This window comes from Petaurus breviceps, unplaced genomic scaffold, assembly GCF_028583685.1.
Source record: "Petaurus breviceps papuanus isolate PSGF00001 unplaced genomic scaffold, PetGlider_PUasm1.0 189, whole genome shotgun sequence".
Classification (NCBI taxonomy): Eukaryota; Metazoa; Chordata; class Mammalia; order Diprotodontia; family Petauridae; genus Petaurus; species Petaurus breviceps.
In genome coordinates, this window is record NW_027185809.1 from 28,734,111 (window position 1) to 28,756,325 (window position 22,215).

General features: G+C 39.2%; 1 protein-coding gene across 2 annotated transcripts in view; it reads right to left on the reverse strand.

Moving 5' to 3' along the window:
- DPF3 (double PHD fingers 3) overlaps positions 1–22,215 on the reverse strand; it is a 429,392-nt gene that overhangs the window by 369,777 nt on the left and 37,400 nt on the right. The gene's annotated exons all lie outside the window — the stretch shown is intronic.

Genomic DNA, 22,215 nt, shown 5'->3' on the forward strand with positions numbered 1-22,215 from the left:
CTTCTGAAAGAGAGATGATATACTAGTGGTGAAGAATAAGACATGTATTTTCATATACGGTCAATGTATGAATTTGTTTTGCTTGAACATGCTAAGTTACTACAGGATAGGGAGGTTGGGGGGAGGAATTAATGATAGTGATGGCAAAAAAAGAATCAGCAAAGTATTTTTTTTAATGCACAGAAGAGTATAGGAGGATAAAAGTGAAAGACAGCTTTGGAACTAACAAGCTGAATTTAGTATATCCTAAAAGACAAAACAAAATAAGTTTTATATAATGAGATTCATAGTTTCCTATACCATCCTCTTTTTCTATTTTTCTGTGTATATGGAAATGTTTGTAGTTATTGGTATTTATCAAGCTCAGAATGACAAAAAAAAATTTAATTTTTTTAAAAGACAGATGAGAAAAAAAACAGTGGCACAGAAAATATGAAATAATTACTTGTAATCTAAGGCAAGTCAAAGGCATAGAATCACCCTGCTCTTAGAAAACCCCACCTGTTGTCATATCTACAAGGTCTCACTTCCTTAGGCTTAGGGTATTCTGACAAGAAATTAGAGAGAAAGGAACAAAATTAAAAGCAGCAGGACCATTCCTCCCCCACACAAAAAAACTATCTATGGGTATTTCCATGAGGCAGTAAAGGCATCAGGCAGGGGTCCCAGTTCCAGCTGCTTCCCCACCACCTTGGGAATTACTGCCATCTGCCACAGGCAAAGTAAACCAGGAGGGGAAGCACATCCTGAAGCCAGCTAACCTTCTGCAGAAAACTTAACCTTTATAGCATAGGACTCACTCCTGGGAGCCATCAATGCCATTGTCAATACACAGCATCTCTTCAAAAAGAATGGTCCAGTCCCCTGGGAAAAAAAAATTCAGTTTTACTGAAGATAAAAATGGCTATTGCTATTTACCTTAGCAATACCAGGTTTAAGCAGAAAAGGCCAGATGCTAAAAAACAATGAATAATCTGAAAAGAAATTATCTCATTAATTTATCTTTTAGATAATGCATTCCTTTGCAGTAAGCAGACTGTGGGGACTGCATTACAAAAGTAACACACACTATATAACATGGTGGATTAGGAAACATAACTTAGAACAAGACCAGGGCTTCCAATTGGAATCATAAAATTTTAGCTCCCTGCCCACAAAGCAGTTCACAGGTATGTTATTTTATGCCACTAAGATTTTATCTTCAATTTATATGAACTGATGCAGAGTGAAGTCAGCAGAACTAGGAAAACAATATAAACAATGACAACAGTGTAAATGAAAACCCAAAAAATGAATGCTATGTAATTACAGTTACCACAAAGCTTGGCCCTAGAGAACAGTGAATAAAATGTGTGCCCCACCCTCCATTCTTTGCAGAGGTGGGAGACAACCTACCAACAAGCACTTATTAAATGCCTACTTTGTGTCAGGCTCTGAGCTATATAACTGGGAATACAAAATCATAAGTGAAACCATTCTGGCCCTCATGTAACTTACGTTCTATTAGGAGGGACAAACTGTATGTGTGTATATGTATACACACATATATATCTACACACATAAAATGAATATAAGGTAATTATGGGAAAGACAAGGCACCAGCAGCTAGGGGGTGGGAGGAGAGATCAGGAAAGGCATAATGCATAGGCTGGTGCTTGACTGGGGGTGGAATATTGCATTTCCAGTCAGACCAGTTGTTGAGTTGGTCAACTTTGTTGAGGTGACTTTTTCCCTCTTTTTAAAAAATTCCTTCTTACAAGAGATAGGGAAGGAGAAGAGATATATTGGAAATTATGGTGATATAAAATCAAAAGATGGGTTAAAAAAAAAAATTTTTAATCCTATCTTCATCATTCACTCATGTTTTTCCTTGCCTAAACTTGAGGAACAAAGGTTGATGATGATAAAGATGGTGATGAATATAATAATAATAGCATTTATATAAAATTTTGTTTGCAAAGGCCTTTATAAATGGTGTCTCACTATATCCCCACAACAACCTAGGAGGCAAATGCTATTATTATCCTAATTTTACCAATGAGGAAACTGAGTTGAGATAGGTTAAATGACTTGCCCAGAGTCACACAGCTAGTAAATATCTGAAGCAGGATTTTCACTCAGTTTTTCCTAACCTCAGATCCAGCATTCTATCCACTGAACCACCCAAATTGCCTATAGGCACCATTCCCCTCTCCACTAAGGGTCACTTCTGCTCAAGACCAGTTCAGTCCTAAGGGAATCTAGCCTATAATGCGAGGAGTTAGACTCCTCTCCAGGGACAATTTTAACTTACAGCTTAGGTGATAACTTAAATTCACATTTAGGGTTTCCCCCCAGAAGGGAGAGTAATAACAATATTCAGTGTACAATAAGAATCAAGTATGTGATAGTAATTTATTCCTACACACACACACACACACACACACACACACACACACACACACACACACACACTAAACATAGACTCACGGCACATTAACAAAAAAACTTAAAACAGATTGAGCAACAACTACTGTTACAGTATACTGGAAAGCTTATATTTAAACCATAACAGAACATAAAGCAGTTTGAGAGACTGATAATTAGCCATTTTACACTTAAATTGAATTCTGCACTATTCAAAGAACTCCTAGTCCATGTCTACTCATAAAATGGCTAGGTTTGGACCAGTCCTCTTGTCCACGGGCACTCCTCTTTAAGAGTGCCAAGGTAGCTAGCTGTCTAGGACTCTTTCCCTGCCATCATTCAATTCCAACCCAGTGAGACCCAGGTCTTCTTGAATTCACAGGGCTTCCTCCAAGTTTAGATATGTTCATCTCAGGCTAGGTACTCATCTAAGATCCAAAAAGTACAGACACCAAGGAAGTAGCACAACCCAAACTCAGACTTCGCTGGGCAGGGTATGTACTCAGAGGCTGGGATTGAGAGTCAAGATAAGCTGTCCTTTCTCCTGTCTCACCTGTCTTTCAGAAAGAAGCTTGAAATAGTCCTAACACAATTTGTAGAGAGAAGATGAGAGTGGGGTTACTCCTTTCTTCTGGCTCCACAAGCCCCACAGTGGACTCTGTCATGTCAAAGTGAACACCCTTTATCGCTGAGTCACACATATCTGGAAGTAGACCCTGAAGTCCCCTGAAGGTCAACAAGAGCAAGGAATGACAAGTCTGAGTGTGTTCCATGGGGTGCCCCTATATGCCAACTCAACCTCACTCTAGCTGGAACTCCATGGCAACTGCCTAGATGCTCTGCTGTTAATTCTGGGTATCACCTTCCTTCACCCACCAAACAAAGTTACTGTTTTTAGTATTTGTTTAGTAGATATTGTGACTGGGAAGAGTGGAGGGGTGGGAAGGGAAAGAAAGGGACCCACATAAACGTTCAAGCATTTGACGCTAAACCGGTTGCTGATGCCATTCAGGGGCCAGGTGTCACACTTAGTAGATCTGTCCCAGTTTTCAGCACACCGATCTCCTTTTTACCTGTTCTAAAGGTAGGACAACTGGATGCCCTACTTTTCAATACTGTCTTACTCCCTCGGGATGGGGAGATTTGCGCATTCTGTCAGGTCACCGCCACAAAAGGCTTAGGTCCTCAAGAAACAGAAAAGCATCAAACATGTAGAAAGTGAAACTATTAAATAATAAATAGTGAACTAAATAGTGAATTATATGTAGAAACAGACCTACAGAAAGACACCTGCCTAAAAGGCCAATTTGGTTTTAAACAAATTCAAAGAAATGGATTGTCTTTACAAAAATTAATCCTGTTGTGTGGTTTAAGATAAGCACAACCTTTTGTTTCTTTAATTTTTCTAAAGTGGTGATGGGTTTGTGCTGAGTCATTTCTGAGTAGTCCCTCTTGTGGCTAATATCACATGTTTCCCAGGTGACTGGCCCTAATTCAATGCAATAAGCATGTATTAAGTGACTATAGTAAGTAACTCACTAGGTTGGGTGGTAGGGATACAAAGGCCAAAAAAAATTAAATAACCCCTACCCTCATCTTCCACTTGGATAGAACATGTACCTGTCTAACAAAATAAATTGGGGAGGGAGGAAGGGAGGAACTCATTTGAGGGAGATAGAGAGGAAAGGATCTTGTGAAATGGAATAGCCCTTGACCTGAACCTTGAAGGAATACCAAGAAGCAGACATTAGGAGGAAGAGCACTCCAGGCAAGAAGGGGATAGCCTGGGCAAAGACACAGAATAATGAGGCATGATGTCTTAAAAATCATAAATGTACAATTAAAAGAGACCTGAGAGGTCATCTAGCCCAGTGGTTTTAAACTCAAAAAGAAACGGGAGTCATGCTGCTTGGGGTAATACAGGGACTTAGAAAACCCCATATTAGCATTGTCTATGTTCTACTGTATCTTTATTTCTTTCTTTCTTGTTTGTTTTGTTTTGGAGGGGGGAAGGCAATTGGGGGTAAGTGACTTGCCCAATGTCACACAGCTAATAGGGTATATCCAGTGTCTGAGGCTGTTTGAACTCAGGTCCTCCTGACTCCAGGGCCAGTGCTCTATTCACTGTGCCACCTAACTGCCCCATATTTATTTCATTAAATATTTCCCAATTACATTTTAATCTAGTTTATGCCACATATCTAATCTAGCCCATCCCCCTCATTTTAAAAATGAGGAAACTGAGGCCCAGAGAGTATAAGTGACTTGGCCAATGTCACACAGGTACAGAGTAGCAGAAGCAGAGCATGCATTCACATTCTCTGATTCCAGAGTCAGTACTTTTCTGACTATGCCATACATGCACATGAAACCTCAAGAGGGTCAGTGGGGGGAGAACATAGAGTATGTGAGAGGGATTCATATGAAATCAATCTGAAAGGCAGGAACCAGACTGTGCAGGGCTTTTAACAATATGGAACCCCTGATGTTTCTTGAATAGGGAAGTGACACCATCAGACTGGCACTTTAGGTATATCAGTTTGGCAGCTGTGTGGAAGATGAGAACGGAGAGAGTAAAAGCAGGGAGACTTAGGAAGCTAATACAATAGTCAGGGATATCCATGATGGAGTAGGAGTTTTATTCCATAACAGGATAATGAATATTGGAAATAATAATACTGACTTTATTAACTCTATGCCACCGAGTTGCATTGTCTGGGCTCCGATTGTTAAAAGGCTAAATTTGAAGGTGGCTTTTCCAAAGAAAGAGAATGGCAAGAAATGATTAATCTTTCTCTGAGCCTCAGTTTTTCACATGTAAATTTAAAGTAAAACTAAATGTCCTCTGAGGTTCCTTCTAGCACCAAGATTCTCTTACTATCTCTGAAGGTAGTTTCACCATATTTCAAATGTCCAACAGGAAAGGATATATGTCAGAAATCAAAACTATAAGATTCAATAAGTACATTCAGTGCCTCAATATATTACTTTGATTTTAAACCTCTTTTTCCCCAAACTGTACAATGAAGCATCTCTTCCTCAGTTTCTTCATCTGTAAAGGGGGTGGGGGTGGGGGGAATCAATGATCTAACAGTCCTTCCAGCAAAGCAGTAAAGTAGAAATTAGGTTGGGTTTAGAGACTGAGAAGCTAGGTGAAGATCTCAGCCCTTATTCCAAGTCTAGCCCTGCCATGAGCTACCTATGTGATGCTAGAGACTCCTCTAAGCTTCGGTTTCCTCTTTTGTAAAATGAGGGGGTTGGACTACAGGACCTCTGAGGTCCCTTCCAGCACTAAGCCTAGGATCCTATGATGATCCTTGCTACATATGTGTTCCATAGAGCTTTTGTAAGATACAACTGTGAAACGTCTAGACTTCCTAGGAAGAACAGAGGGTGCACACAGTATCATTTTGCCATCACTCTAAAGAATGTTGTTTCAAACTTCTTGTTTGGGAATCAGGAAGTAGTGACTAAGCCAAAGCTAACAAGCTCAACTGAGTTCTTCGAAAGATCCAGTTCCTATTTATAAAAGGTGCTGGAAGTTAAGAGCAAATAGGTCTCTGTGTTACTTGCAGTTGTTCACAGTTTTAAACTGCAGGAACCACAATTTGAGTTACAGTTGGAGGTTAGACCAAGAGATCCTTTTGACATCACATTTCCCCTGGTATTATCATACCTTAAAAAAGAGGGGGTTAATTTCCAGTCATTGCAGTAATGAAATGAATAAGCAAATGATTAAAATTTTGGATATTCTCAGCATGACAGGAAAATCAGTAACCTCAGTGGCATCAGGCCTTCAACAAAAAGTTCACACACTTCTCTTTCCATCAACAAGCATATATTCCAGGCACTGAACTTAGCAGTGAGAATATGGGAGGGGAAAAAAAAAAAAAAAAGCAACAATAGTCCCTGTCCTGAGGAGTTTACATCTCTGGGGAGGAAATCTCTAAATTCAAGCAAATGAAGGAGGGGTTTTGTGTTGTTAATTATCTCCCCCCTCCCCAAGAATTAGAGGGGGGTGAAAAAAAGAACTTGAAAAGACCATTGACCTTCAATTCAGGATGGATTATCTTTCAAATCCAATTATCCTCAATAGAAGTTATTTATGAATGAATCTACCTGGATTCCACAAAGTGCACTAAGATTGATAAAATAAACAGAATCAATGTAATCTTAGTTTAACAAAACTCTGACCAGCCTGGATATAGTGTGATTCTCCCCCTACCTACCCCCAATCCAAAAGAAGTACATGTGGGAGTAGTGAGGGATTCTGTGGCACTTTCAAATCCCAGGAAATGCTCATGTGGATACAAAGAGTAGTTAGTCTAACTTGAGGTGGGTGGAAGTCATATAGAAGGGAGGGAGAACAGGCAATACTGGCTTTTTCTTTAGAATAAAGCAATTTCTAAAATCCAGCTGTTCAGTCCCTACCCCCCAAATGCTCAACCTGAACACAGAATCCATTATAATTCTAGCCAGGGTCGAAAGCCCCAATTCCACACTCCCACCACCACCATCCCAGTGTTATTGGTTTTTTTTACAAACGATTTGGAAGAAAGACAGATTCATAATTATCTTATATGGCAATCAAGAATATTTTCACAGAGATAGCAGAAAAGATTTAATCAACTGAGACAAAGTGGGAGACAGAGAAATAGAAGCAAGTTCGTTATAAGGTTCCAGCACCACAGGCCAGTCTGGCCATTGAAGGTAGAGGTTGTATGGTTCTGAGTGGGAGCTGAGCTTAGCCTTAATTAAGAAAAGAGCCCTTGGGTTGAAGGAAAGTTAGGCTATAAATCAGAAAAAGTCAGCAGAAATAGATGGAGGTGTGAGGAAAGGGACTTCATTCCTGTGTACAATTTGTTTAGAGAGGCCTAAAAGTGCCAGCACCAGAAATCTAGCCAGCTAGGTGAAGGCTTGCAGGTATTACAGGTTTATGTAGGTGGGAAGTCAAATCCAGAGAAGTCTGTTAAGACAGAGAAGGGCAAATAGGTGCCTAGGCCTAGCTAGCCAGAATCAAGAGTTTGAAAGGTTAGAATCAGGGAAAACAAAATTAGTACCCAGTCAATACCAGAAGGGATCCTGATCTCAAAGCAAAAGCTATTCACCTATGAAGGCAATGAAACAAGCTCCCTGACTGACTGAGGAGCATCAGGTGCTAGGATTACCCAGGAAGAGAACACAGAGTGGGCACTGCATAACCATGGTAGTGGGTTCAGTTTAAGTAATTTCAGGAAGTATTTATCAAGCATCTACTGTGCTCAGATAAACAAAAATAATGTCATGCACATCCCCTACCCTTAAAGAGTTTGCAATGTAGTAGGGAAAAAAAAGAAACAACTAGATAAATATGAGACAATTGGGAGCCACATGCCACGATGAATCACCTGTGCAAAGAGGAACCAGTAGCTATGGTAGGGGGTCTACTTTGGAGGAGAGAGGAAGAGTGACATTTGCTAACAAAAGAAGAAGACAACACATCCCTTTCTGAATAAAACTGATGGGGTTTAGGCTCTGGGAACCCCCCTGAATCTTCCCACTTGATGAGGCATTTACCTGAGGCCACAAGCCTTTCATTTTTGCTAGGCCCAAATCTCTGTTACTCTTAACCTAGCCTAGCCCTCCATTGTCCAGCTACTTCCCACCCTTGATCCTATCAAAGTATCTATACCCAAATCTGTTACCCTTCAACTATCCTGGCCCTCCATTGTCTGTCATCTCCAGGTAGCAGCTATTTCCTGCCCTTAATCCCATTCCTGGAGTGGACCTCAGTCCCATAAGGATCCTCCTTAGACTCCTCCTCAAAACCCTCCCCAAACCCCTCCTCTAGACCATCTAGATCCCTCACACAGTCTTTCTCTGTATGAGATCCATCCTGCCTCCAGGAAGCAGTTGAGATTCAATCTAGTTCTGGCCCACTTTCAATATAAGCATCACAAATACTTAGGCTCCTCAAGAGTCTACCTTTATGGTCAATCTTTAATAAACTTTGTTTTACTTTGACTGAGAGAAGATTTGAGTCAAATTCATTCAGCAGGACCCGATATGTCAGCATTTGGGGGTCTCAAGCACCCCTAAACCCCCAAACCTCAACAAAACCACTTTGAGCTAAAACAAATCAGTTCACATAAATCTACCATTACTGACTTGGTACTAATCTGTTTTGTGTATTAAAGTCTGTCCTTCAATTTCAAAGCAGACCAATGATGTCATGGATGACATCTTGACTCACATGCGAACTGGATTTAAGTGAGTCAGAGTTGCACCAAGTTATCAGCCTCATTCTCTCTTCCAGAGTCACCAAAGTCCAGTGGCAAGACAGAAGTCAGGATGACTGGATATGGCCTGGGATACAGTGGATGACCTCAATGTCTTGGATGTCTGACCAAGCTCTAAGCACTCCACAGTGCCTGCTGCAGCCACCTTTATGACAAATTGTTCTCATCAGCCCATTCCATCAGGGAGAGTCTTCACAGGCTTGAAGCAGGCATTCCACTAACTCACCGATGTGTTTGAGGCCCGTCAGTTAGCCTCAAATCTGGTTTAGCCTGAGCCTGTCTGCAGAGATGGTTTACCAGGGTATGGCCACTGTGCATGCTATAGCTTCTTGGAGCCCCAGGTGAGAGTGCCAGGTGGACACCAAAGAGGGAAGAGCAGCCCCCACATCAGAGGTGCTGGTCCTCCCTGAATACTCCATACAATCTGCCTGAGAAGTTAATATTCCCTAGAGATCTCATTCAGGTCTAAACAAAAGGTCTGAAAGAACTACCTAAAAATAAGCATTCAGAGAGTGCCTACTGCATGCAGAGCACAAAACACTGCTCTAGAGGAGTTGCCAAATTCAAAATACAATGAAATTGCATTTAACATCAAGGCATGTGGGTTCTGAGACTATTTATTCAACTTTAAAATGAGGAAGTTAGACTAAATGATCACTTAAATGAGGCAGCAGAGTGGCACAGTGGATAGAATGCTGAACTGGAAGTCAGAAAGGCACTTCACTCCTGCCTGCTTCCATCTTCTCATCTATAGAATGGGAAACCTCCCAGAACTGTTGTGAGGCTCAAATGAAACAACATGTATAAAGAGCTTTGCAAATCTTAAATGCTGGCTATTATCCAACAGCCAGTTCTGTCTCCAAGGCTATGAACCTTCTAAACAGTAAGAGAGGAGTAGGAGATAGTATTCATGAAGGCTTTATCCTTGGAGAGTATCCTAATTTCCTTTTTCAGCCACATTCATCTAGAGTAGAAATAACAAAATTAAACACTAGAGCACCCTCACGGCAAAAACCAGGGTGTCTTCTTACTGGGAGTGCAAGTGCCCTTTGATGCATAGAAGGGATCATATTAAACACTTATTTCAGGTATCGTATGGAAAGAGAGCCTGGCTTTGCTTCCCTGAAGAAAAAAAAACAAAACTTGACATTCCTGGGAAGTGTATCCAGAAAGGGAATGAATTTTAGTGGGAAGGGAATTAAAACTAAAATGAACATGAGTCTCTGCTGATTTCATTAGGATTTAGAGGAGCCACTAAATCCTATTGATCTAAAATGTTGTAGTGAATCAGGAAATACATCCCACACACATCATTATGCCAACAGCGAGTGTGCCCAAGTTAAAAAATCTCCAAAAGTATCTGCCAAGTAGTAACTGGACCACAGGAGAACTGGCTTAACAGTCAATAGATTCCCATGAGTTCACCAAGAATCATCCCGCCTATCTCTGTGTAAAGGCTAGAAGTCATCAAACAGCTCAAGAAGAAATTTAATCTGAGGTGACTTAAATGGATCTAAAAGAGAAACTCCAGTGTTAACATACTAATGTTAACATACTAAGCCTGAATGTTACAGGTGAGTTTGTCCTTTCTCCCCACACTAGAACTACATATGTACGTGGCCAGCAACACATCCACACACATAGGTGTTTGTATACATTATGGTAAAAGGCAGCATTGCATAGTGGATAGAAGGCCAGTCTCAGTCAGAAGAATTTGTTTTCAAATCCAGACTCTGAAACATACTGGTTGTTTCATCTTGGCCAAGTCACTTAACTTCTTCATCCCTCCAGAAGTTCTATAAAACAAATCTGATCTGCATTGATAGAGAGGTTCATTAGCAAAGGTTCCTTACACTAATGGAATCATAGGTTCAAAGCCAAAAAAAAAATGTCCATTGTATTATTGTGGGAAGAAAATTGCCCTGGGATTCAGAATACCTGGGTTTGAACCCCAGCTCTGACAATCATCAGCCACATCCATAAAATTAAGTCCCAGCCTCTCTTGAGCCTTGACTTTCTCCTTTTTCTTTTTTTTTAAAGCAATCCGGGTTAAGTAACTTGTTCAAGGATCCAGGTCGTCCCAACACTAGAGCCGGTGCTCTTACTCGCTGAGCCACCTGGCCGCCCCTGAGCAATTGGGGTTAAGTAACTTGCTCAAGGTTTACACGGCCAGGTGTTTCTGGGTGGGTGCTAAGTGTCTGAGCCCGGGATTCGATCTCCAGGTCATCCTGACTCTGGAGCCGGTGCTCCAGACTTTCTCCTTCTTCAAATGGGAATAGTAACATTTGCATCACCTAACTCCTGGGGTTGGTATGAGAATTATATACATCCAGGGCTGGAAGTCCATAGAGTCCAACCCCCTTATTTTACAGACGAGGAAACTGAAAAAGACAGAGGATGTGACTTACCTAGGGTCTGAGGCAGGAGCTGAACTCTTTGCCAAGAAAACCCCAAATGTGGTCACTAAGAGTCAGACATGACTCAACAACAACTTCCTGACTCCAGTCCCAACACACTATCTACTGTGTCACCCAGATTCCTACTTTTCTGCCTACCTGCCGAGGTCCTACAAGCAGCAGGCAATCAGAGTCTGGATTTGAACCCAGGTCCTCTGACCTGAGATCAAGGGCTCTTTCCCCTGTGACATGCTGGATCAGGGAAAACAATGAATATAAAACACTTTGTATAAAACTACAGAGCACTACATCAACATGGGTTAGCATTATTGCTGCATAGTTATTCTCATCTAAACACAGTACATAAATATAGCTGATTCTCCTATAATCCTTATCTACAGCAAACTCAGATCAGTTTTTAGTAAACACAATCTCATTCATCCTGATGGTATCGCTGCAAAGTTTTACTGATAAGGAAATCAGCACAGAAAAGGAGAACTTTTTTTTAATTGGGTTGCACAATATAAATTCAACAGTAAATCCATGTCCCACTATCATCAAATAATTTTTATCAAATGCTATGATACATATATATGACACTTACCCAGGCATTATAAGCTTAAATACAGATTACTTGACTCCCAGCCTCTAGCCATCTATCCCTCACAGTGGTTCTTATTTCATGACCATATCAGCAGAATTTCGTTCCCTTAACCCATCAATTAAATATCTTTGTAAACGCTATAATAACTAGCATTTGTAAGGTGCTTTAATATTTACAAAGCACTTTACAGACAGACATTAGGGAAACTAGGTAGCACAGTGGATAGAGCACTGGTCTTGGAGTGAGGAAGACTCATCTTCATGAGTTCAAATCTGACCTAAATATTTGCCAGCTCTGTGGCCGTGGGCAAGTCACTTAACTACATTTATCTGTTTCCCTATCTGTAAAAATGAGCTAGAGAAAGAAATGGCAAACCACTCCAGTATCTTTGCCAAGAAAACCCCAAATGGGGTTATGAACAGTCAAACCTGAATGAAATGACTGAACAACAATTATATATGTTATCTCATTCAATCCTCACTTACTAGTCACATTATTAAGTGCTAAAATAATCTACCAATCTATTCCTCATTTTACAAAAATAAGATACTGGGGCAGGCAAAGATTAAGTGACCCACCCAGAATTACACTCTAGTAAATGCCTGAGATTTGAAGTCACGTCTTCCGGACTTCATCTCCAACTCTCTAACCACCACTCCACCTACATGCCTCCATTTTATAGCACAATAATCTAACCACCAAAATTAGCTCACCTCAGCTCAACCATTTGACACATGGCCCACAAACTTGTAGAGGTTCACCCTTTCTCCAGGATCAGTCCCCTTGGGGTTAGAATCTCTCCTTTCATGCATGCTCAGAACATCAGCTCTAGACCTCAAGCTATGTGACTTGTCACTCTCTTCTCAGACATAGTGAGAAGTTAGCATTTCCCTGGTTGACATATTAAGTTAATTTTGCTAGGAGAAATAAAAAAATATCTTTATCCCTAAAGATACTAAGCTCCTGAGACTAGGGGGTTGGAAGAGAGACCCAAAAGTTTGAGAGGTGTTAGGGTCCACTGCAAATGCTGTTCATAGGGAGTCTAAACAAAACCAGCCAAAAAGATCAGTCATGAATCACTTTCAGTATGGTTTGGTTGCAAAGGTTAGTATTCCACCTTTGTTAACTCTTATTAACTTAAATCATTCCTAGAATTCAGAAAGACACTCCCACCCACTCCCCTCCCCTCAAAAAAAAGTCCCAACTTAGTCAAACAATTCAATTGCCAACAACTCTTCCATGAAGCCTGAAGACCTCAGAATGTTACAAATTAACTGTAAAGCAATCTACTGTTTGGTCTTCCCTTAAAACAAAACTTCTTGGTGTTTTGGTATTTATTTAATAAATCACCTTTTTCCTTAGAATCCCCAGATGCTTAACTCACTATTTATAACAGTATCCCTTTGGTTAAGTGGGTTGCAGTCTTCATTTCTTCTATTAAACAACTCTAACAAAGAATTCATTGAGATGAGAAGGCTTATCTTTAAGACAGGTAACATCCTTTCCCTCCCCAAACCACATACAATTAACATATAAATGAGTTGGTAAAGGAACTTCTTTGAGAGGTGGCATATTATAACCCTCAGCTAATAAGTATATTTATAAAAGTTTAAAAGAAAGAAAAACATTCCAAGTACCATAAGGACATAGAGGGTTGCAAACTGACTTCCCTGAGGAAGATAATTTGGATGCAAATATTTGCTTCTTTCAATGAAGAATGTACAACATGCAAAATACCCACATGAATGTCTATTAGTGTATCCCACCCATGTGGACATACATAACCTAAATCGGCAACACACACTTTCTATGTAGTATACATGTACACATATATGTATATATACATAAATGTATGAAGTATATGTGTGTATGTGTGTGTGTGTGTAAGAAACCTTGGACTCTGTGTGATGATCAGCCAAAACTGTATATATAAAACCCAGCCAATCAGTGAATCATTCATCATTCATTCCAACTGGTCAAGTCTTCCACCAGCTATAACTGGCACCATTTTGGAGGAGAGCAGAGCCAGTGAATAGAATTCCTCTTTCAAAGAATGTTGTAGATAGCAATTAATCCTTACAAGTCCTCTTCAAAGAGAATATTATTCTTTTCAGAGATTCAGAAATCAAGAGGTGAATCAGGGAAGTAAGATTATAAATCCTAAGGGATAGTCCAGCATTAAATGGAGATCTGGGACAGGGACCCAGGGCCTACTTCTCGGGAGATATTCTATTTACACAGGAAGCATGAATAAGCAACTAGAAGAATATAAACATTCCTCTGCAGCAATGAAGAAAGTGACTCATAACCTATATACTTTGGTGTGACTATAGCTCATAGTGGCTCTCAAGGCTTCAATATTCCTTTATCCCTAAGGAGGGCACAATCTCAAAGCCTCAGATGGCTGTACTTGCCCAAAATGTGGGAATTATTTGCTTAAATGGCTAGATCTGGACTGGAAGCTGTAAACCTTACTATGAAATGATGACCAGGTCTGTGGGATGAGGGAAAATGAAATCCAGATACAATTTCCCCCAGTAAATCTGAATTATTTTTTTTGTCCTTCCTGAAATAAGCAGAATTAAGCTGTGAGTTATATTTCCCTCACCCTTCTGCCTTCTCAGCCTTAAATGAAAACCTACTGAGCAGACTCCAATACATGCTTATGAAGATTTCAGATTATTATAGAATTTAGTAATAAACATCACACATTCTTTTGTTACACATCTATTTGACCTTTAATATTTTGCCTGAGATTCCTGGAAAAAAATGCAAGCCACTGGTCAGTCTTATAAAAATACCACAAACTTTCATCTTTCTCTCTCTTTCCCTCCCTTCCTCCCGACCCTCCTTCTCTCTCTGTCTCAAACACACACACACAAACACACGCACATGCACAATTTGCATTGTCTTCTAAACAGGTTTAAAAAAAATGCTTGAGGGGTGGCTGGGTTAAATAGAACACCAGCCCTGGAGTCAGGAGGACCTGAGTTCAAATCCAGCCTCAGACACTGAACACAAAAACTAGCCATGTGACCTTGGGCAAGTCACTTAACCCCAACTGCCCTCCCCTCTCAAAAAAAAAGGCAAAAAAAACTGCTTGAGTGTATGTTTTTAACCCAACTGTTTTTTTTTTTAATATAATGAATGGCTGGGTTCTAGAATAATATTGCTTAATTACTAAACAAGTTATAAGTTCATAAAAGCCACATATATTACTAAATATTACATGGGACACAGAGTCATAATGAAGTTAAGGTTGGAAGGTACCCTAGAGTTCATCTAATCAATCCCCCCTTAAATTTTATCATTGAGAAAACTAAAACCCTTCTTAAATGAAATGACTGTCCAAGTAGATGGTAGGATCAACCAGAATTTGAACCCATTCCTGACTCCAAATCCAACATTATTTTCAACTGCACCATGCTGTTTCTGCAATTTTTCACATAAAATTCACTTTTATATCATTTCCTAGAAGACTAAGATTATCTTTCATTTACTTATTGTAAAAAAAAAAGATAAGGGGGATTCCATGGCTTTTGATCATTTGTTCAAGCCAATCATCAAATATCCTACACTCAGATGTCAAATTAATCTTCCTAAAGCATAGACCTGAACACATCAAAGCCCCCCCCCCCATTCAATAAACTCCAGTGGCTTTCTATCACCTCCAGGATCAAATAAAAAATCATGTTTGGCATTCAAAACCCTTCACAACCTGGCTTCCTCCTACCTTTCCAGTCTTCTTACACCCTACACCTCACCCCAACCCTCACCTACTCTGTCATCCAGTGATACTGACCTTCTTGCTATTCTTCAAACAAAACACTCCATTTTCAGACTCTGGGAATTTTCACTGACTGTTTCCATGCTTTAAATACTGTCCTTCCTCATCTCTGCCTCTTGGCTTCATAGGCTTCCTTCAAATCCCAGATAAATTCCCATCTTCTAAGAGAAGCCTTTTCTGATCCTCCTTAATGCTGGTGCCTTCCCCCTGTTGACTGTCTCCTCTTTGTCCTGTGTACCTGTGTATACGTAGTTTGTTTGAATGCTGTCTCTCCTCTTGGACTGTGATCTCCTTGAGAGCAGGGTCTGTTTTTCTTCATTCTTTGTACCCCTAGTGTTTAGTATGGTGTCTGACTGATTAACAAAAAATCATTTGAAAAAAATCCTCCATTTATTTCTACCATTTTATTTTTCTGAATTTGGCATTTTTCATGTACCTTATGTAACTAAACTGACAGGTTTCAGAATGGTAGGGCAGGGTTATTTCAAATGCTCACTTCAGCACAATCAACTTAAAATTTTGAATTCAACTAAAACTAAGAGAAATATGAGTCCCAGAGTCCTCTTCCAGTTTGGGGTTGGTTTTTTTTTTTTTTTTGGTAAAATTATAAAGTGGGATCCAGTAGTAGATTTCAATCTGCCCCTGAAACTGAAACTCTGTAAAAGTTAGGAAAATTCTGGGGTGAATCCATTGAGGTTTGAACTTCACTTTTAATGACCCGTAAGGAATGCCCCCAAAAAGAACCTACTTGTACAAAAAACTGGAACCAAGTAGGGAAGCCATTTTCTTTCCATACTGACTCTTGCCTACCTATTTCTTCCCAGAAGAGATTGGGGGATTGGGGATGAAGAGAGGAAAATGTGCTTAGGAAACCCTTACCTTTAATATTAATAAGTGTACACAACTCTGGTGGATCAGAGCCCAGGCTATGCAAACTTAAAGGAATGATGAAGGCTTTGAAATAGAATATGAAAAGTCAGGAGACTAAACTGAAAGCAAAAGTCTTAGTTTCTGCCAGTTTCATTACTACTCTATGAAAAATTTCACCAGTCTGTGAAGGTAAGGATCCTTACCTCCCCTATCTGTGGCACAAGTGGAATGAAATAAAAAGTCTGCAGCAATTCTGTTTGCCAGGGTGAAAAGTTCCATATGAACAAACAATTGCCATTTGCTGATTTAAAGCTGGTAGAGGTCTTAGAGGTCATCTAATTCAACCTATTTGTTTTACATATAAAGAAACTGAGACCCAAGGAAGTTAAATAACTTGCCCAAGGTCACTTTTGGGGGGGTGGGGTTAGACACAGGCATGAATTTAATAATGAAACAATCTAATAGCAAAAAAAGAAAAAAAGCATGGGGTATCAGTGTAGAAGAGGGTGACTGAGGCACTTAGGCAGTAAAGTACAGAGAAAGATATGGAATGATATGATAGGGAATGGGAGTAGAGCAATTTTTTTTAAGGTGGGAAGGCAAGGCAATTGAGGTTGAGTGATTTGCCCAAGGTCACACAGCTAGTTAAGTGTCAAGTATTGGAGTTCAGATTTGAACTCAGGTCCTTCTAACTCTGGTGTTCTATTCACTGGGCCACCTAGCTACCCCCAGAGCAATTTTTTTTTTAAAGACAGCATTATATGCTGTCAAAATATAGGACTGACTGGAAAAGTTCATTCTGATTTGCTTGCTGAAAGGAATTCAGCCTCCCTATGGGACTGCACTGAATGAAGTAAAAATCCCGGAAATGGTGGAAGAGGAAACAAATGAACATAATTCTTAATTAGAGATGGAATGGCATCTAAGAAGTGGCAATGTCAGGATTTGAAGTCAGTTTCTCTGATTTCAAATCTAGCACTGTTTCTACATTTACAAATTACCTTTTTATCTTGACAACTTTATTCCAGAAGGCAACATCAAATATTCACCTGTTGGGGTGGCTAGGTGGTACAGTGAATAGAGCACCAGCCCTGGAGTCAGGAGGACCTGAGTTCAAATCCAGCCTCAGACACTTAATACTTACTAGCTGTGGGACCTTGGGCAAGTCACAACCCCAATTGCCCTGCCTTGCCCCCTCCAAAAAAGAAAAAGCAAAAAATATATATATTCACCTGTAATTAGGGGCAATAATAATGTTTCCCAAACTAAAACTCACCTTCACATTGTCACAAATTTAACATTGAACATAAATACAACAAAACTTTCAAACTATTTATATTCTAATTAAGTTTCAATATATACAAAATACCATAACTTTTCAATCAGTCCTTATGCTCATGTAGATTATAAGATCAAAGATTTAGAAGTGGAAGGAACCTTAGAGATCATCTATTCCAACACCCTCATTGTGCAAATGAAGCCCCAAAAAGGTTAAGTGACTTGATCAGCTTCACAAAGGTCAAAACTTGAACCAAAGGTCTTCTAACTCTAGGTCTACCATCCTTTCTACTATATATACCATGATCCTTTGTCCATTCATTTTATACATTTTTCTTCTCATATGTAGATGTGGTTAGTTCATATTCTGCTCTGGTTCTGCTTTTTTTCACTCTCCATTATTTTATAAAGGTCTTTCCCAATTTCTTTATCCTCATACTTTTAAGTCTTAATTACATTTTAATCAATTAACTATATCACATTACATTAATATTAGAATGTAAGTTCCTGAATTAGGGACTCATTACAAAAAAAAGTATTGGAAAAATTGGAAAGCAATCTGGAAGAAATTAGGTTTAGACCAGCACCTCACACCATATACCAAAATAAGCTCCAAAATAGACAAATGACTTGAATTTTTTTTAATCACATAATAAAGAAGCAAAAAATAAATTACCTTTTAAATCTATAGATAGAGGAAGGATTCATTACCAAACAAGGGACAATGAAGATTACCACTGATAAAATGTATTATTTTGATTACAAAAAATGTAAAAGTTTTTGCACAAACACAATGCAGCAAAAATTAGAGAATAGAAACAGTTCACTAAAGGAAGGGTGATTGGAAAGAAGTGTGTTGTAAATATTTAACTTATTTAACTACTCTTTATAATATTTAACCATTAGCTCTCTGAAAAGATTTTTTAATTTGCATTATCAACATTTTTCTCCATCACTTTCTTAACTCTAGACAATCAACAAAACAATAAATCAAGTCCTGATTTGTAGCATTACCAATTTCTGAGGTGTAAATGCACACACTAAAAATGTATCAATCATTTCTCTTAAACCAGTACAACCTGGCTCCAATGCACCCATCTCATTTCTAAGATACATAAGGAATTTCTTCAAATGAAAAGGAGTCATTTCCTCAAATGATAAATAATCAAAGGATATGAATAATTTCCTGAGGAATAAATCCAAGCAATTTATAAACATGTAAAAAATTCCCTGTCACTAATAATTAAAGAAAATGTGAATTAAATCAACTCTGAGATTCTACCTCACACCCATCAGTCTATAAAAGATGACAAATATAAGTGGGACTAGGGAAAAAAAAAGGCCCATTAATGTGCTGCTGGTAGAATGGTACATTGGTCCCATCATTCCAGAAATTAATTTAGAACTATACCCAAAAAGTCACTATACTTCATATATATTTGACCCTACCTACTATGAACAACACTACTACAACTCAAAAGAGATAAAAGAGGAAAAGGACTCGTGTACAAAAATATTTATAGCAGTTGTTAGCAGTGGCAAAGAAGTGGAAACTGAGACAGTGTGTGCAGAGTATGTATCCACTGATGCAGAGTGGAAGAATGGAGAACTAAGGAGAAAATTTATATAGTAACAACAATGAAAAAAACAACTTTGAAAGCCTTGAGAACTTTGGTCAATGTCATGACCAATCATGTCATTGACAGTGATTTCTTTTGCTTATTTCTTACAAGCATTTTGTTTTGCATTTTTTTCCAATGGGGAGGGGAGGAAGAAAGTGGTAGGGGTAGCAATAGTGTCATCCTCACCACCCAAAAAATGGGAACAGGAGGAATTAAGAGACAAACAGGAGAGCTTTGAAAGGTAAATGTTGAAATTATGTACTCAAAGAGCAAGCTCCATACAATAGAGACAACAGTTTCATGAACCATCCTTTCCTGTTCTACAACATAGACAATAAATGGTGTTTTCAAATTCAGAATAAGTAAAATTAAAGAAAAAATGTAAGCTCTTTGAAAGTAGGTACTGTTTTATTCGTTGTATTTGTGTCTCCGGCACCTAGCAGAGTACCTGGCACATAAAAGATGCTTAATAAATGTTTGTTGATGAACTGATTGACCGTAAACAATTTATCTATACCTGTTGTTGATATTTACATTGTTTGTAGCTTTTTAAAGCCACAAATAAAACTATGAAAAGAAGAGCTCTTTTTTTGTGTGTGTGTGGTTTTTTTTTTGCTTTTTGGAGGGCAGTTGGGGTTAAGTAACTTGCCCAAGGTAACACGGCTAGTTTTTAGTGTGGCTGTGAAGTGTCTGAGGCCAGAACCAAACTCGGGTCCTCCCGACTCCAGGGCCAGCGCTTTACTTGCTGCGCCACCTAGCCGCCCCCTTTTCATAACATTCTCGGGTATATTCCCAACAATGAAACATTCAGTCCAAGTGTAGGATTCTTTTTGTAAATTTTTACTGTATATTGCTGAGGCAAAGAATTTAAGTAAGTTATTAGTAGTACAGTGCTAGTTAGTTACAAAGACGTGACCACCCCTTCTCACCTCCTGTATCAAGTACTTCTTCTATTTGAACAAACTGCCTCCGTGTGTCTTTTATTTGCAGCCTTTTAAAGTTAGCAAAACTTAGAACCATATGGCCAAGAACCAGAAATGGAGGGGATGCCCATCAACTGGGGAGTGATTGAACAAGTTGTGGTATATGAATGTAATGAAATATTATTGTGCTTTAGAAAATGATGAACATGGGGTGGCTAGGTGGTGTAGTGAATAGAGCCACCGGCCCTGGAGTCAGGAGGAGGTGAGTTCAAATCCAGCCTCAGACACTTAACATTTACTAGTGACCTTGGGCAAGTCACTTAACTCCAGCTGCCCTGCCTTCCCCCCTCCAAAAAGCAAAAAAAAAAAGGGAAGGAAGGAAGGGAGGAAGGAAGGAAGGAAGGAAGGAAGAAGGGAAGGAAGAAAGAAAGAAGGGAAGAAAGAAAAGAAATGATGACCAGATTTCAGAAAATCCTAGAAAGACTTAAGTGAACTGATGCTGAGTGAAGTATGCAGAACCAAGAAAACATTGTTCACAGAAACAGCCAGTGTGTAATGACTGATTTTGATAGACTTAGCCCTTCTCATTTTATGCAAGGACCTAAAACAATTCCAAAGGACTCGATGATAAATGCCATCCAGATCCAGAGAAAGAACTATGGAATCAGAATGCAGAATGAAGCGAGTATTTTCGTTTCTGTTTTGCTTTGCTTTTTCTTTCTCATGTTCTCTCCCGTTCATTATAATTTTTCTTTACAACATGACTAATGTGAAAATGTGTTTAATAGGAATGTATGTGTAGAATCATATCATATTACATGCCATCTTCAGGAGGGATGGGGAGCAAATTTAAAGTTATGGAAGTAAATGTTGAAAACTCAAAATAAATTAATTAATAATTAAAAAAAAAACTCAGAACCACAGTTGCCAAGAGCCTGGCAGAGAAAGCAAATGACTTTGCTGAACTAGCAGATAATTTATATATACTGTTTGGTCAAAACCAAACATATACAACCTTAGGGCACCCAGCTTGCAAAGTGAAATTGGTCAAGAATAAATAGCAATACTGTGCTAATTTGAGTTTCATATTTTAGGAATATAGAAATTGAGGATATTTTGGAACTAGGACACAAGGGACTGCCAGAACCTGGGACTCCATCTTATAATGAATTCAGTTAAGGAACAGGAATGACAGAATGTAATGACTAGAGAACTGTCCAGGAAGAAAAGAAGACTTGAGGTAAAGTGCTGTTTTTGAAAGATACTGACTGTGTGCCCCTGGGGAAGTCACAACCTCTCAGGGTTCTGCACAATTCTATTTAAAGACTAGAAGTTACAGCAAAGGTGCCCATCTGCATCCACAGTGGGAGTTTCTTTACCTGAATATTCCCTATACCAGTGAAATCACAGGTCCAGTCTTTCATCTCGTATTTCTCCTTCCATCTCATTCAAGATCTCCTCTATTATGGATGCCAGAGTTGTTAAAGGCTTTCTGACCCCCTGTGAATCTTCACTTCCCATCTTCTTCCTCTTCTTCTATGTGTTTCTCAAAGTAGATAACTGCCTCAAGAGACACCCCCCTTTTCCTAAATCCATCAAACACATTGCTATATACTAGGCCCCATATACCCCATAACTTACTCCATATATACTCCAAAGTTGCTTAATGATCAGTCAACCAATTTGTAGTATTTGGGGCAGGGGTTGTAAGATGGGTTAAAGGAACTGGGTATATCTTGTATGTACAATTTTTGGCATGTTGTCTCCCCTCCTTGAGGACAGGGACCATATTTTTGCCTTTCTTTGTACCTCCAGACCTTATCACAGTGTCTGGCACTGAATAAACATTTGAAAAATAGTTGTTGACTAACTGTTGACTTTAAGGAAGATAAGCAAGAGAAGGAGGAAATAATTGTAGCCTGCCACTCCTAGGCACTTTAGTTGTCTATTATCATGGGAATTTTCCTAGTCAGTACTGTACAGATGATAGTACTATGTTCACAATGACAGGGAAAAGATTTACCAGCGCCTGACAAGTTTTCTCTACCCAC